This window comes from Nannobrachium achirus (assembly GCF_963921795.1).
Source record: "Nannobrachium achirus genome assembly, chromosome: 6".
Lineage (NCBI taxonomy): Eukaryota > Metazoa > Chordata > Actinopteri > Myctophiformes > Myctophidae > Nannobrachium > Nannobrachium achirus.
This window is the reverse complement of record NC_137815.1, coordinates 52932229-52950706: the sequence shown is the minus strand read 5'-3', so window position 1 is coordinate 52950706 and position 18478 is coordinate 52932229. Positions and strand designations below refer to the sequence as shown.

The 18478-nt window shown below is 37.7% G+C and overlaps 2 pseudogenes across 2 annotated transcripts; both read right to left on the bottom strand.

Annotated features, from left to right (window-relative positions):
- Positions 1 to 7217: 7217 nt before the first annotated feature.
- Positions 7218 to 7890, bottom strand: LOC308287737 (transcription factor HES-5-like; annotated as a pseudogene). Its single transcript has 2 exons — positions 7765 to 7890; positions 7218 to 7637 (listed from the first exon to the last, which is right to left on the bottom strand). The product of its transcript is annotated as a transcription factor HES-5-like (transcript).
- A 4684-nt stretch (positions 7891 to 12574) lies between these two features.
- LOC308287170 lies at positions 12575 to 17993 on the bottom strand (annotated as a pseudogene). Its single transcript has 4 exons — positions 17737 to 17993; positions 17202 to 17617; positions 13113 to 13400; positions 12575 to 12994 (listed from the first exon to the last, which is right to left on the bottom strand). The product of its transcript is annotated as an uncharacterized misc_RNA (transcript).
- Positions 17994 to 18478: the final 485 nt, after the last annotated feature.

The window sequence follows — 18478 nt, the reverse complement described above, 5'->3', positions numbered from 1 at the left end:
AAAAAAATTATAAAATAATAATAATAAATATAGCTGCAAGCAGCGATAAAGTGTCCAAAGCCAAAAACACCTCAAATCATGAACACAGCCTGGGATGTGCGTGAAATCTTGCAAGCACATTCCCAATAGGTCAAGGAACAGATACCAACCTTCTCACATTGGCCTGTTATAGCGCCACCAGCGGGTCAACTTTTGCACAACACATTTTTGGAACAAAATGGACCAATCTTTGACGTCAGTAACGTCAAAGAGAGCACTGCCCGCGATCTTGACATTTTGTGCTTTTATAGCCATTGTTTTCTGGCTTGAAGCGAGCCCACAATTGTTTCGAAGGAACAATATTTTTCTAGTTGGTAATTTGTCACTGTCCACTGGTGGCAACGCTATCTAAATGTGGCAGCGACAGACCATGAAATGTGTTTTATTCAATGCTTTACCTGAAAAAGATCCAGCTTAAGTGGCAACATTAAATTAACCTAAGAGAAGGTGACACCCAGGGCTGTGTTACACTGTATCAACCACATTCAAACGCTGTAAACCAATGTAACCTCTAAGCGCTAGATTCAAGCATACCATTTCGGTTCGGTTGGGCAGAATGTATGTCCAAAACCGTTACTTTTCAGGAAATGGAGAAAAGAACCAGCTGATTGACAAGCTCAGATGTGACACGTTTAGAGCTTGTACTTTTGCATGATACTGTCATACGACGACGTATGAAATGGGACATTAATTTATGAAAAGATGAAATGTGGCAATGCCAGTCTTTTTGCCCGAAAGCTACAATGTCATCTTGATGAACAAGCACCACTGACTGTAACCAGAGTGTGAGTTCAGAGGGTCCATCCGGTAACTGAATGTTACACATTCAATTCCAATTGTGGAAGGTATTTTTATTTTTATTTTTTTATTTTTTTCGTTTTTTGGGGGGGGCTTTTATGCCTTTCTTGATAGGACAGTAGACTGACAAATGAGAGACGGGGAGTGACATGCGGCAAAGGTCGTCCGGATCGAGAATTGAACCGCGGACGCCCCCAGGCACCCATGCCTATGTGGCAATGCCTAAGTGGTATGCACCCGGACCAGTAGGCCAGCGGGTGCCCCCTTGTGGAAAGTATTTACTTGCATAGTACTGTACTTTCAATTATATTCAATTTTGAATCACGACTTATACGGTATTGCAATTTTCTTTTTTTATATATTGACAATGCATTCATTTAAATTATTTTTTTTAACACATCGGACACCACTATTAAATGCATTGAACTTACCGCCGTGCGTTGTGTTCGAACATTGCCGTGAATGAAGGGCGCACATTTGATCTTTAGCGTGGTGAAGTTTAATCCAAACCGCGAGCGACGCTGATGTTGCCTGGAGTCAATAACATTGATCCTGTTTGAAGCTGTGCGTTAACAATTAGTTTTCATTGTGTTACTGATAAATGGGAACCTGTAGGACCTGGTTCGGACAGGAGGGCCGTGAAGTATTTCAAGTGAGCAAATGATTCAAGAAACGTTGGGAACCGCAGTATGCAGTTGATGATTCCTTGAGCAATACGCTTGACAGCCGTTTGTCATTCAGCAGGCCTTGAAGTTGGGCCTGGCTCGAACCTGGGCTGGAAGTGAAATATACAGTGCCTTGTCTGGCGTGTCACTTTGTAAAGGATACATCATCTCAAGTGACGGAGCAATTTCACCTCGGGAGTTGGTTTACAACAAGAATGTCACAACAAAAGACCAGTCCAGTGCTCGTCTGTCTGGGGCAGACCCCATGGGGCTGATCCCCCATTTTTGGGAAGTCTTTAATGGCTGATGTTTTGTGGGGAGAACCTGTTCCAAAGGATAAAATGTTAATGGTCAAAAGCTCTTGTTAATACTTTGGTTCAATATGTATAATGGACCCAGACAGACTTAACCACTTTCACTTTAAAATGTATTGCAAAATGGCAGCCCTACAAGCTCACTGTGTGTCACCGTGCAACATGTGAGCTTGTAGATCGTCTGTTTTCTCTACAACACACACAAACTGTTGTTATCAGTGGAGAGGGATGGGATCATTCAGTCTGATTATAATCCATGCCATTTGTTGCACTTTGGTGCCCCCTGCAGATGAGAATGAGGAGTTCACCATGTCGGACCTGAAGAGGATGGCGGGTTTGGACAGTGCAGTGAGCAAGGCTCCAGTCTACTTCCTCTGCCTCACGGAGCTCAACAGACTGAGGCAGGTCCGAGGCATGGGGATGAACTCAGAGTACAGGCTGGTCCTCAAATGAACAGCTGGACTGGATCTTGAATGTGTTGCTTGTTGTTCATCCTTGTGTCGTTTATTCTTGTGTTTCAATGATTATAATGTCAGAATTTTCAAAAAGTTGGTCTTCTGTCCAAAAAAACAGGTTACGTCTTCAGAAAACACTTTTAGCTCTTACACTGATGTTTAATTGCAATTTTAAAGTTGTCCCTGATTTAATAAAGAATTTAATTGCATCAAGTGACTCGGATTATTTTTACTGACTTAATTCACAATACCTCTTTTTTTTATTATAACAAACCCTTTATTTGTTTACTTGAACCTTCATGTAATGCTTGTATAGTTGTAGCTAGCAACCTTGTGTTTTAAACCTGTAATCAACAATGGCAGGTAAAAGTGAGCTGAAACTATTTATACAGGCTTCACGTTTGCAGCTTAATGATTAAAGGTTTTATGGAAGGGAGAAAAGCACATAATCCAATAGCCTGTAAAGTCGGTATCATGAAAATAAAAATTACATTGTCATGCATTCAACTACCTCCTGAGCCTCTGCAGTCCGCTGGCCTACTGGTCCAGGCGCATAGTATACCACATAGGCTCTGATGCCTGACAGCGTGTCGCGGTTTGAGTCCTGATCCTGATGAGTTTTGCTGCGTGTCACTCCCCATCTCTTTCCCGGTCAGTCTACTGCCCTATCAATAAAGGCATAAAATCCCCAAAACTAAAATCCTAAATTACATGTCAAGAGATAATATATATATATATATATATATATATCAATAAAGGCATAAAATCCCCAAAACTAAAATCCTAAATCACATGTCAAGAGATAAAAAAATATATACTGTATATATATATTAGTAAAGAATAATAAGACGACAAAACATTTTCCCACTGTCGCTGTAACTATTGTCTTCGGGCAAACTCCAGGCGTGGTTCTCTTTTCCACGGCACCCTCTCATACGTAGGTGCCAGAGCCCTTTTTTCCCCCACCCTTAAATCTGGTGAGCCCATGTGGTACACAGCCATCCATCGCAGTGGTCCTCAAGAAAATATGGTCCATCTGGGGTCCTTGAGGGGGTTTCAGTGGTATAAGTGACATAATCATAGGTTTCATTATCTTCAATGTCATCTCCCAGTCCCAAACTACAGTATAGTTTTAGAATTCTATATAAAAGCTAATCTAACAATTTCTTTATGGGAATCCCTGGCACTAAATAGTTTCAAATGGAGGTCTGCGGCTTAACATCAATTTGGGTGTCCTTATCATGAAGATGTTTGAGAAACGCTTGTCTATATGGTTACCCGTCCAGGCTCTTGATGTCAACCGTTATACATCCGGTAATCCTGGTGTTTGATGCAAGTGCGGTTTAAGGACCACTTCATTTATTTTCTGACATAACTTAAGCCATCTGGAGGGAAAGGATCTCAATGGATGACTCTGAGGATTCGAGAAACATAAAGTAATACATTAACACATAATTAATTGTTACTGTAATATTTATAGTGTAACATTTGTATTCTGCAAGAAAAATCTACTCCCCTTGCATTCCTTGATAAATTAATCAATATTAAAGGGCCTACACCATGCTTTTAAAACTATATTTTTTGTATAAATATATGCTCAAAATTGAGTCTTAGACAGGTTTTAAACCTCAAAAAACACTGACCATTCTTTTTGTTTGTTCTAGCTCTACTATAATGAGGCTCTCCAGCTGCAATACCAAAACGGCCTCTGTTTGCTCAGGGCCGCATCTAGTGGGGTTTTTCCAGAAAAAAAATAAGTTTTTTGAAAAAGAAAAAGTTTTTTGAAAAAAAAAAAGTTTTTTTGAAAAAAAAAAAGTTTTTGAAAAAAAAAAGTTTTTGAAAAAAAGATTTTTTGAAAAAAAAACTTTTGAAGTTTTGAAAAAAAAAAAATTTGAAAAAAATTTTTTTTTGACTGCATTGCATTTTTTTGAAAAAAAAAAAAGTTTTGAAAAAAAGAATTTTTTTGAAACATTTTTTTTTTTGACTGAAAAAAAAAATGGGAATCCGAGAGTGACGTCACTCTCGTCAACTCTCAGAACATTCTGAGAACCCGTGGAAAGCTTTTCATCTCTGTCTGCCCAAAACCAGAGAAAGACACAACGGTCAGAAATAGGACTTTGTGAGGATAGAAGGTGCCAGTGGGACCCCAAAAAAAGGTTTTAAAATAGAAAAAGTGAAAATTCATGGTGTAGGTCCTTTAAGCATGAGGATGGGGGTTTGAGACAGCTCCTTCCTGAAGTGTGCCAATTCCCCTCTGAGAATAGTCGGGTGCTGGTGGGGTTGAGGATGCTAAACACATTGAACTGGGACTCTGCTCTCCAGAGCTTTCCCACACTGTTCATTGACAGAGTTCTCACTGAACAATAGACGTGTGCCTAGTTAAATGTTAATATATCCCAACACCAGCAGTTCCCAATAAAAAAAAAATATATATATATATATATATAATGTTCCAGTTTTCCAGTTAGGAACACTCAAAATCTTTCAGATGATAAACACAATGATAAGAAACATACATATTTATCTTCAAGCTTATGATATAGTTTACTCATTAAGATATGCCCTTATAGGTACAAAATAATCATCACATTTGATTCAGGGTTTATGGAAGTATATCATAATTTTGTTATATATATATATAGTTTTATTATTGATACTATAAATGATAGGGCAGGTTCAGAATGGATCAATAGTTTTCCAGACACCCCCATCAACCTTTGGCTGCCCCAGGGTAGAGGTCTAGATCTATTGTCCCATAGGGGCTCTGTGAGTGAGGTTTCTCTGGTTTCCCACACTCTGTCTATTGACCGATTTCAATGGAAAGACAATAGAAGTGTGTCTTATTATACATCACATTAGTTACAGAATGTGACGTCATTGTTTAGGAGAGACCAAACTTTTGGGATCCAAGTTGGTTTAAAAAACAACTGGAATCTTGAGTAATTTCAAAATATTGACCTGGCACAATTATGTAAAACAAAGCATGAATTAGTCAAATAGCGCTGCATGGAGTGAGTTAGCTGTTTTCATTTGAAAAGTTACCTCAGGCAAGCAATTGCATAAATTGCCATTTCATACAGCTCAGAATGCTTGAAAAACTCTTAAGGTTGCAATTGGAACATGTGCAGTGTATGGCGCAGGGAGGACTAAAAAGTCAAAGAAGGAAAACGTAAATGCAACATAAGGACCCGAAGGTGGTGTCATTAAATGGTAATGGGTTAAATAATCCGGTTAAAAGAAGCAAAGTCTTGGCAAAATTTAAAAGGGAAAAGATGCAAGTGATATACTTACAGAAAACACACTTATCTAAACAAGAACATGAACATTTTAAGAAGCTTGGTTATAAAAATACATTTTACAGCTCATACACGAAGCAGGGTAATAGAAGAGGTGTAGCCATATTTATATCGAACTAAAACTAAATTTGAACTAAGCAAAGAGATATGCGATAAGGAGGAGAGATAAATTGTAGTAAAGGGAAAGTTGTAAGACCAAATGGTCACATTAATAAATGTGTATGCCCCCCGGATAGCGGGAAATCCGTTTTTGATTTGATGTTATTAATAAAGAAAAACTCTTAAGGACTTCCATATAATTAAATCTTCATCTTCATAATTTATGAATAGACAATAATGTTGATCTTGGTTGATTTTAACATCAACATGGAGTAAATGTGGACATGTTCATATAGGAAAAACATAAAGGACAAAATGATGGAAGTTTATGTTTGTTTATTGAAAAGGTCTCAATGAGTCACATCAGGTAGGATCAAATTCCTAACCTGAATTGAGATAGAAGTGAAGACACTTCACAACAATAAGATGGATATTTCTCCAAGATACTGTACTCAAATAGAGTAGAGGATTTACAATAAGAATAAGAAGAGTATGAGAGATATAAGACAATATTGTGTAAGTGAAAAGCATTGTAGGTAGATATTACTTTATTTTAAATGATATAATGTAACGCTATTATATTTGTATGGATCTGGTGTAAATACTTGTTGTCAATGGGTAGAGAAAATGCAAATGACAAGAATGATGGCAGTTGAGGTTGGTTTAATAAAATAAAAACTCCATGAGTCACATGATCTCATATCAGGTGTAAATTCCTCCACTGAAGGCAGATAGAAGTGATGACACATCACAACAATAACTTGGACATTTCTCCAAGACACTGTACTCAAATAGAGTAGAGGATTTACAATGAGAATGTGTCTTTATGAAAGACATATCACATTATTGAACAATAAACACTATTATGAGTAAATATTACACATCATGTAAACTGTTCATAGGAACATGTTATTTAGTAACACAATCAAATAAGGAAAATAAGATCTTAAAACAGATCATATTTTAGGATAAATGTGATACACATCATCACAATAATAATATAAGTTGCACTACAAAAAAGTGACAGCATTAAATTAAGCATTCCTTTAAAAAAAGGATGACCAGTCTTGCATAACCGTATAGGATATGTGTTGCATAATGGCAAAAAGCTGTTGAAATGAAACACTTCCAGTTCAACTTGAACTGCAACAATCAGGTAATAAATGTCACAATATGACAGCTCCAATACAGCATACATGCTGCTATCTGTCTTTGCATTAAAGATACAGTGGCAATTCTTTTCATTTTCTCAGAAAAACATAATAATCTAATCATCATAATAATGTCATTGTCATGACAAAAAATTACAGCAGTAAGTTAACTATTCCTTTTAAACAAAAGGATCTATAGTGTAAAGACCTGCAAACCATAGGATATGAAATGCATTAAAGATACAGTGATGAATATTTTCATTTTCACTGAAATTGTCATTTTCCTATCAAATGAGTTTAAACATTAAACATTAAAGGTATCATAAAGCTATGCATTCAGTAATGAATGATACAGTTGACAGCCTTGGGCCAATATGGTAAGGTAGGAGTTCCAGTCTTTCTACCAGGGCCTCCAGAGGGGGATGTTGACTGGACTCTTCTCTTTCGTGATGCTGGACTGAACTGGAGACCTCAGCTGAGGTAAACAAGTCTCCTTCATGTTCTTGTCAGAGGATGACTGCAGGTTCTGGAAGTGGTCCAGCAGTCTTCTCTGGGACTGTATCTTCACCTCATCCTTGGACAGGAAGTGCACCACCTCTTGGACACACCTGGAGTATCCCTGATTGACAGGTGCTGAGTTGACAGGTTGATGCTGCTGCAGTCGTGTCAGGAAGCAAACTGTCATCTCCAGGATGTCTGCTTTCTCCAGCTTGGAGTCATTCTGTTGTTTGAGGATCTCTGGACCCAGGAGAGACTTGAGCTGCTCAATGCTGCTGTTGATTCGCTCTCTGCGCAACTTCTCCACCAATGGTTTTCTTATCTGCAGAAAGAAGAAAGACATCATTAATAAACACATTCTGAAGAGCAACATACTTTTACGTTTTCTAATAAGTACAGACAATTATGAACAATATTTAAGTGTCCATTTAGTTGAGTCATGAATTTACCTTGTGGTTCAGATTCAGGAGCTCCTTAGAAGAGGTGAATGGTGAAGTGATTGTAGGAGCCATGGCTGATCTCTGTGCTGTAGAGGTCTCTGACTGTAGAGAGAATCTGATCTCTGTTAGCTTCATCCCTCCTATTTATAGTCCCCAATCTACATATGAATGTGTGGGTCTGGGTCTGGTTGGACTTTCTCACAGTCTCAACCAATCAGAGAGCCAGGATGGACAATGAGAAATTTAGTGCTGCCACATGCTCAGTGCTCTTACTGCTGAGGGACAATGGTTAGATCTCAGGGGAACAGGTGGAGGACGGGAGAAAGACTTGTGTGAATCTGGGAACGTGGTGACCCTGTAAAGAGAGCAGATCTGCTGCCTAATGGTTTGGGATCAATGACTTTGACTGAGCAGTGAGCACACGCTCATCATTACATCACACATTACATCACACATGGGAGACAGATAAAGTGTAGTTCATAGGGTAACAGAATGATCTACACAATTAACTGGCCAGCTTAAATTAACACTGTATATCATACACATTCTGCACCTTCTTGTATATCTGACACTTATCTTCCAATATACATATTATCATTAACTTGAATGATACAGTATCAGACGGTGCCTGAGACAGAATATGCACTAATCAGCCTATCACACATGTTCGTACATGGATAACTTTCCATATATAGGTACTACATACAGAAGAAAAGTCAGCAAATTGCAGAATACCATGGGAAAAGAATTACTGAATATATTAATTCTGATCATATCAGTGAAGAAGAAACTGCTACAGTCTTTTCATATTTTCTGAAACATGTTTTCTTCATTTTTTGTAATAAAACGTTTTGTTTTCAAGGATTTATTTGCAAAGTTTATGGTGTATGAAGCATGAATGTGGAGGTAGGTAATGAGAAGGGTGCCATTTCCCCTGGAGGGGGTTGAGGTACTGACCTGGGACTCTGCTCTCCAGAGCATTCCCGCACTTTTTTCATTGACAGTCTCTCACTGAACAATAGACATGTGCCTACTACTTAAATGCTAATTCCTCCCTGCATGCAGATTCTGTTAATTATCTCACTGTATACTTAAGATGTTGTTTGCAAACAGTCACAAAACAATTAATGCAAGCAGGTAGTGCATACATTTACAAGTAAATAGATTATAACGTCTTAATGGTTGGACCTCCAGCTGTCTTCAACAATGCAAGAGAAGGATCATAATATAAATACCAACACTATACAGTAGCTAACTCTAGCCCATTGTGTTGTTTATGACCCTTGTTAAATAAACAGATCACAGATCAACAATCGGAACACACGTAGCCTGTCACACACTGATATGATCCCAATATAAGCTAAAAGAAAAGGGGGGGAAAACACACACACACACACACACACACACACACACACACACACACATATAGTTGAATTGTGATCCATGTCTGTGAAGAAGAAACGGTTAACTTCAAGTAATATTTTCAAATGTATGCTTTGTTAAACATAATATATATTTTTAAGGATTTTATTTATGTATCTTTTTTACAAACGTTGGAAAATGGCTACAATAACAGAGACCAACACAAGTCTATTTTCATAGAATGTACTTTACACAGTTTGTGTGTAAATCTCTTTCACATAAAAAGGTATTGTTAGATAGTGTTCAGATGAAACAGGTGTTGCTCCTGTCTGTTGGCTGGAAGTCATGTGAGTAGAGAGTTGGTCAGAGTTTCCCACACTGAGTCTTGTGTGCTGTGGTCAGTCCACTATGAAAGGACTTTGAATGGACATTTAATGACTGACAGCCTTTTAGCTCTGTGTTGTTGAGACAGAACAGAACCTGACGTCATAAGCCATCTGGAGGAAAAGGATCTCAATGGATGATTCTGAGGATTTCAGGAAATATGGCTAAAGTAATATATTAACAAATAATAAATTGTTACCAAAATATTTATAGTGTAACATTACATTTCTTTTGTGCAAGAAAAATATTCCCCTTGAATTCCTTGATAAATGTTGAATATTAAACATGAGGATGCATGGGGATTTGAGACGGCTCCTTCCTGAAGTGTGCCAATTCCCCTCTGAGAATAGTCGGGTGCTGGTGGGGTTGAGGATGCTACATACATTGAACTGGGACTCTGCTCTCCAGGACTTTCCCACACTCTGTTCATTGACGTGTGCCTAGTTGTGTTCTCGCTGTATGTATAGCAGCGAGCCCACGTATTGTTTCTTAAACTTGTCCTCAAAACTTTGGCACCTTTCTACTACAACATACTTACACCTAGAAACACCATTCAAACTTTAATATGTTCAGCTTACTGTGGAATCTTGTGCTTACATGATTTTTTGAAATGTTTTGTAGATTTTTTGTTATTTAGCTTTTAAAATGTAACTGATAAAACGTTGGACCACCATATGACACCACGGTGTAGGTTAGTTTAGAGTGGTAACACTAACAGTCATTAAGCTAAAACATTGGTGCAACATGGATCATATATCCTGCCACATTCCATGGTTGTGTGTTGTTTATTGTTTACCCATCCACATTATGTTTTTATTTTATTTTTATTTAATTGTCCATACCGTTCACTTCATGACTGCTTGCCTGCATTGTAGTTCCATTACCATTTTACGTCAGTAACGTCAAAGAGAGCACTGACTGCGATCTTGACAGTTTGTACTTTTATACCATTATTTTTTGGCTTGAAGCAAGCCCACACTGTTTCGCTAGGAACAGTATTATCTAGTTAAATGTAAATATACAGCGTCAGTTCCCAATGAACCCACTCCAAAACAGAAATGTCCAGTTGTTTAAAAACAATCAAAATCTTACTGATGATAAACACATAATGAAGAAGAACGTAACACATGTGTATTCAAGCTTATGATATAGTTTACTCTTTAGGATAGGCCAGTAATGGATGACATACCAATAATCATCACATTTATTCTGGGTTCATGGAAATAATATTATAATTGGTGGATTATATTATCGTTATAGATACTATAAATGATAGGGCAGGTTCAGAATTGATCAATAGGTGTCCAGACACCACCGTCAAACTTTGGCTGCCCCAGGGTAGAGGTCTGGATCTATTGTCCCATAGGGGCTCTGTGAGTGAGGTTTCTCTGGTTTCCCACACTCTGTCTATTGGCCGATTTCAATGGAAAGACAATATATGTGTGTCACATTAGTTACACAATGTGATGTCTTCTTTTTGGAGAGACTTGCGCTAAACTTTTGGGATCCGCTAGAATCAGCAAGAATCTTGAGTCATTCCAAAATAATGACTTTGCAATATTATGTAAGACAAACCATGACTTTGTAAAATAGTGCTGCATGGAATTGTTTATCTTTTCATTTGAAAGGTTACCACAGGCAAGCAATTGCATATAGATTGCCATTTCATATAGGTCTGAATAATTTAACAAGCTCTGAAGGACTTCCATACAATTAAATCTTCAGTGGCATAATTTATAAAAAGACACATCACAACATTAAGATGGATATTTCTCCAAGACACTGTACTCAAATAGATAATAAGAAGAGTCTCTATGAGAGACATGAGACAATATTGTATTAAATGAACAGCATTGTGGGTAAACATTACTTTCCATTCCACATTAGTTAGTTCAGACAGTCAGAGAACCATAATACTTAGTAACACTAATAGTTAAAAACAACAACAAGAAGACAAATGATATATGTAAAATTATTATATTTCTATGTATCTGGTGTAAAGACTTGTGTCAATGGGTAGAGAAAATGCAAATGACAAGAAAGATGGCAGTTGAGGTTAATTTATTAAAAACAATCCATGAGTCACATGATCTCATATCAGGTTTAAATACCTCCACTGAAGGCAGATAGAAGTGATGACACATCACAACAATAACTTTGACATTTCTCCAAGACACTGTACTCAAATAGAGTAGAGAGTTTACAATTTGAACGTGTCTTTATGAAAGACATATATATTGAAAAATAAACAATATTGTGAGTATTACATTTCATATTGTAAACTGTTCATAAGAACATAGTATTTAGTAATAAAAGCTAATAAGAAAAATAAGACCTTAAAACAGATCGTATTTTTGGGATAAATCTGATTACAAAAATCATCTAAAAAAGTGACACCGGTAAATTAGGCATTCCTTTAAAAAAAGAAACTAATTTATATTGTAATGACCAGTCTTGCATAACCGTATAGGATATATAAGGCATAATGGCAAAAAGCCATTGAAATTAAGCACTTTCAGTTCAACTTGAACTACAACAGTCTGGTGATAAATGTCACACAAATTACAGCTTGAATCCAGTATACATGCTGCTATCTGTCTTTGCAGTGACAATTCTTTTCATTTTCTCAGAAATATACAGTTTCTTCATAATAATGTCAGTGTCACTACAACAAAGTGATACAAGTAAGTCCCTTACAAAAGGATGTATAATGTAAAGCCCTGCATATCCATAGGATATGAAATGCATAATGGTAAAACATAATTGACATTAAGCACTTCCAGTTCAACTTGAACTGCAACAAGCATGAAATAAATTTCACAATAATGTGACAGCATGAATCCAGCATATAAGATGCTATCTGTCTTTGCATTAAAGACACAGTGATAATTATTTTCATTTTCACTGAAATAATCTTTTCCAAATCAAATTTGTTTAAACATTAAACATTAAAGGTATTAAAGCTGTCTGTAAATACAGAGGCTATACATTCAGTAATGAATGATACAGTTCTTTGACAGTCTTGGAGGACTTGGATCAATATGGTCAGGTCGGAGTTCCAGTCTGTAGTTTACTACCAAGGCCTCCAGAGGGCGATGCTGACTGGACTCTTCTCTTTGGTGATGCTGGACTGAACTGGAGACCTCAGCTGAGGCAAACAAGTCTCCTTCATGTTCTTGTCAGAGGATGACTGCAGGTTCTGGAAGTGGTCCAGCAGTCTTCTCTGGGACTGTATCTTCACCTCATCCTTGGACAGGAAGTGCACCACCTCTTGGACACACCTGGAGTATCCCTGATTGACAGGTGCTGAGTTGACAGGTTGATACTGCTGCAGTCGTGTCAGGAAGCAAACTGTCATCTCCAGGATGTCTGCTTTCTCCAGCTTGGAGTCATTCTGTTGTTTGAGGATCTCTGGACCCAGGAGAGACTTGAGCTGCTCAATGCTGCTGTTGATTCGCTCTCTGCGCAACTTCTCCACCAATGGTTTTCTTATCTGCAGAAAGAAGAAATACATCATTAATAAACATATTCTGAAGAACAACATACATTTAAATAAGTACAGGCAATTATGAACCGTTTTAATAGTCCATTCAGTTGATTCTTCAATTTACCTTATGGTTCAGAGTCAGGAGCTCCTTAGAAGAGGTGAATGGTGAAGTGATTGTAGGAGCCATGGCTGATCTCTGTGCTGTAGAGTAGAGGTCTCTGTAGAGACTAGAGAGAATCTGATCTCTGGTGGCTTCATCCCTCCTATTTATAGTCCCCAATCTACATATGAATGTGTGGGTCTGGGTCTGGTTGGACTTTCTCACAGTCTCAGCCAATCAGAGAACCAGGAAAGACAATGAGGAATTTAGTGCTGCCACATGCTTAGTGCTCTTACTGCTGAGGGACAATGGCTAGATCTCAGGGGAACAGGTGGAGGACGGGAGAGAGACTTTTGTGTGAATCTGGGAACGTGGTGACCCTGTAAAGAGAGCAGATCTGCTGCCTAATGGTTTGGGATCAATGACTTTGACTGAGCACACGCTCATCATTACATCACACACGTGGGAGACTATATACTATATGTATATAGTTCCTAGGGTAACAGAATTATCTATGTTAACACTAAAATCATACACATTCTGCACTTTCTTGTATATCTTGCACATACATTATGTATGCCTATTATTAACATCATACAGACTGTATCAGACATTGCCTGAGACAGAACACGTCCTAATCAGTCTATCATATCTGAATATATTGTTAATTCTGATCATGTCAGTGAAGAAGAAACTAATGAAGTCTTTTCATATTTTCAGAAACATGTTTTCTTAATAATTTGTAATAAAAAGTTTTGTTTTCAAGGATTTATTTGCAAAGTTTATGGTGTATGAAGCATGAATGTGGAGGTAGGTAATGAGAAGGGTGCCATTTCCCCTGGAGGGGGTTGAGGTACTGACCTGGGACTCTGCTCTCCAGAGCATTCCCGCACTTTTTTCATTGACAGTCTCTCACTGAACAATAGACATGTGCCTACTACTTAAATGCTAATTCCTCCCTGCATGCAGATTCTGTTAATTATCTCATTATATACTGTTTGTTTGCAAACAGACACAAATCAATTAATACAAGCAGGTAGTGCACATTTACAAGTAAATAGATTATTAAGTCCTCCAGCTTTCTTCAACAATGCAAGAAAAGGATCTTATATAAATACCAATATACAGTAGCTAACTCTAGCCCAATACTTGTGTTGTTTATGACCCCTGTTAAATAAACAAATCAACAAACAGAACACACACTAATCAGCCTGCCACACACTGAAATGGGTCCATACAATATAATCTTCACAAAATATACAAACGATTCCTGATGTGAAATACGTTAAGTTAATTGTTGTGTTAAAAAATGTTTCTTTCACTTCACAAAATGTATTCATAGAAGACACTAGTGGTGTTCAGATGAAACAGGTGTTGGCTGAAAGTCATGTGAGTAGAGAGTTGGTCAGAGTTTCCCACAGTCTTGTGTGCTGTGGTCAGTCCACTATGAAAGGACTTTGAATGGACATTTAATGACTGGCAGCCTTTTAGCTCTGTGTTGTTGAGACAGAACAGAACCTGACGTCATAACACGTCATAAGCCATCTGGAGGGAAAGGATTTCAATGGATGACTCTGAGGATTCGAGAAACATGGCTAAAGTAATAATTAACAAATACAAATCTGTAATATTTATAGTGTAACATTTGTATTCTGCATGCAAATTCTACTCCCCTTGTATTCCTTGATAAAGTATTCAATATTAAGCATGAGGATGGGGGTTTGAGACAGTTCCTTTCTGAAGTGTGCCAATTCCCCTCTGAGAATAGTCGGGTGCTGGTGGGGTTGAGGATACTAAAGACATTGAACTGGGACTCTGCTCTCCAGAGCTTTCCCACACTCTGTTCATTGACAAAGCTCTCACTGAACGATAGACGTGTGCCTAGTTAAATGTTAATATATCCCCAACACAAGCTGGTCCCAATGGACCCCCCCCCCAAAAAAATAAATAATAATATTATATTCCAGTTGTTTAAGATTAAGAACAATCAAAAGCTTACTGATGATAAACACACAATGAAGAACAACTTAAGACATGTGTCTTCAAGCTTATGATATAGTTTACTCTTTAGGATAGGCCAGTATGGATGACATACAAATAACCATCAAATTGATTCTGGGTTCATGGAAATCATATCATAATTGGTTGATTCCTCGTAGATTAGATATTGTTAAGAATATAGATATTATAAATGATAGGGCAGGTTCAGAATGGATCAATAGATGTCCAGACAACCCCCATCAACCTCCGGCTGCCCCAGGGTAGAGGTCTGGATCTATTGTCCCAGGGGCTCTGTGAGTGAGGTTTCTCTGGTTTCCCACACTCTGTCTATTGACAGATCTCAATGGAAAGACAATAGAAGTGTGTCTTATATACATCACATTAGTTACACAATGTGACGTCATTGTTTAGGAGAGACTAGCGCTAAACTTTTGGAATTCCCCTAGAATTTTGAGTCATTCCAAAATAATGACTTGGCAATATTATGTAAGACAAACCATGACTTTTAAAAATAGTGCTGCATGGAATGAGTTAGCTGTTTTTATTTGAAAAGCTACCTCAGGCAAGCAATTGCATAGATTGTCAATTCATAAAGGTCAGAATAATTTAACTCTGAAGGACTTCCATATAATTAAATCTTCATTGGCATAATTTATGAAAAGACAAATAATGTTGATCTTTGCTATTGTAACATCAACATGGAGTCAATGTGGACATGTTCATGGATAAAAAACATGAAGGACAAAATGACGGAAGTTAATTAGGCTATGTTTGTTTATTGAAAAAGACTCATCTGTCACATCTGGTAGGATCAAATCCTAACCTGAATTGAGATAGAAGTGAAGACACGTCACAACAATAAGATGGATATTTCTCCAAGACACTGTACTCAAATAGAGTAGAGGATTTACAATAGGAATAAGAAGAGTCTCTATGAGAGATATAAGACGATATTGTATTAAAAGTGAAAAGCATTGTAGGTAGTAATTACTTTATTTTAAATAATCTATGTAATGTAACATTATTATATTGCTATGGATCTGGTGTAAAGACTTGTGGGTATAGAGAAAATGCAAATGACAAGAAGGATAGCAGTTGAGGTTGGTTTATTAAAAAACTCCATGAGTCACATGATCTCATATCATGTGTTCCTCCACTGAAGGCAGATAGAAGTGATGACACATCACAACAATAACTTGGACATTTCTCCAAGACACTGTACTCAAATAGAGTAGAGGGTTTACAATGAGAATGTGTCTTTATGAAAGACATACTGTATCACATTGTGAGTATTACATTTCATGTAAAGTGTTCATAAGGGGTATTAAGCAACAAAAGCTAATAAGAAAATAAGACCTTAAAACAGATCATATTTTAAATGTGATGACAAAAATCTCATACACATCATAATAATGTCAGTGTCACTACAAAAAAGTGACAGTGGTAAATTAAGCATTCCTTTAAAAAAAGGAACTAATTTATATTGTAATGACCAGTCTTTCATAACCATATAGGATACATAAGGCATAATGGCAAAAAGCCATTGAAATTAAGCACTTCCAGTTCAACTTGAACTGCAACAATCAGGTAATAAATGTCATAATAATATGACAGCTTGAATCACTGCTATCCGTCTTTGCATTAAAAGACGCAGTGAAAATTCTTTTCATTTTCTCAGAAATATACAGTTTCTTCATAATAACGTCAGTGTCACTACAAAAAAATGACACAAGTAAGTTCCTTTTAAACAAAAGGATCTAGAATGGAAAGACCTGCATATCCATAGGATATGAAAAGCATAGCATAACATAATTGACATGAAGCACTTCCAGTTCAACTTGAACTGCAACAATAAAGTAATAAATGTCACAATAATATGACAGCATGAATCCAGCATACAAGATGCCATCTGTCTTTGAATTAACAAAATAATAATTATTTTCATTTTCACAGAAATAGTCATTCTCCTAATCAATTTAGTTTAAACATTAAACATATTATTAATCTGTCTTTAAATACAGAGAAACAATAGTTTCAGTATTGAATGATACAGTTCGTTGACAGTCTTGGACCAATATGGTCAGGTTGGAGTTCCAGTCTGTAGTTTACTACCAAGGCCTCCAGACGGCGATGCTGACTGGACTCTTCTCTTTGGTGATGCTGGACTGAACTGGAGACCTCAGCTGAGGCAAACAAGTCTCCTTCATGTTCTTGTCAGAGGATGACTGCAGGTTCTGGAAGTGGTCCAGCAGTCTTCTCTGGGACTGTATCTTCACCTCATCCTTGGACAGGAAGTGCACCACCTCTTGGACACACCCGGAGTATCCCTGATTGACAGGTGCTGAGTTGACAGGTTGATACTGCTGCAGTCGTGTCAGGAAGCAAACTGTCATCTCCAGGATGTCTGCTTTCTCCAGCTTGGAGTCATTCTGTTGTTTGAGGATCTCTGGACCCAGGAGAGACTTGAGCTGCTCAATGCTGCTGTTGATTCGCTCTCTGCGCAACTTCTCCACCAATGGTTTTCTTATCTGCAGAAAGAAGACATACATCATTAATGAACATATTCTGAAGAACAACATACATTTGAATAAGTACAAACAATTATGAACAATATTTAAGTGTCCATTCAGCTGAGTCTTCAATTTACCTTGTGGTTCAGAGTCAGGAGCTCCTTAGAAGAGGTGAATGGTGAAGTGATTGTAGGAGCCATGGCTGGTCTCTGAGCTGTAGAGTAGAGGTCTCTGTAGAGACTAGAGAGAATCTGATCTCTGCTGGCTTCATCCCTCCTATTTATAGTCCCCAATCTACATATGAATGTGTGGGTCTGGGTCTGGTTGGACTTTCTCACAGTCCCAGCCAATCAGAGAACCAGGATGGACAATGGGGAATTTACTGCTGCCACATGCTTAGTGCTCTTACTGCTGAGGGACAATGGTTAGATCTCAGGGGAACAGGTGGACGACTGGGGGGTGATGGACAGAGACTTTGTGTGAATCTGGGAAAGTTGTGACCCTGCAAAGAGAGCAGATCTGCTGCCTAATGGTTTAGGATCAATGACTTTGAGTGAGCACACGCTCCTCATTACATCACACACGTAGGAGACAGTTAACAATAATGAATGAATTGTGTATTTTTGAACGAGTGCACACGCTTCATGCCATATCAAAGTCATTATAATATGTCTATATTTTGTAACAATGTTATATTGACACATCTCTTTCACATGTATCAAAACTGATGTTAAATGACACAAGTTATGATGTTCAGAGGAAGCAGAGAGTTGGTCAGTTTCCCACACTGAGTGCTGTGTGCCGGTCAATGCACTACAAAAGGACAATTTAGGCATTTAGCAGATGCTTTTAATCCAGAGCGATTTACAATAAGCAAGG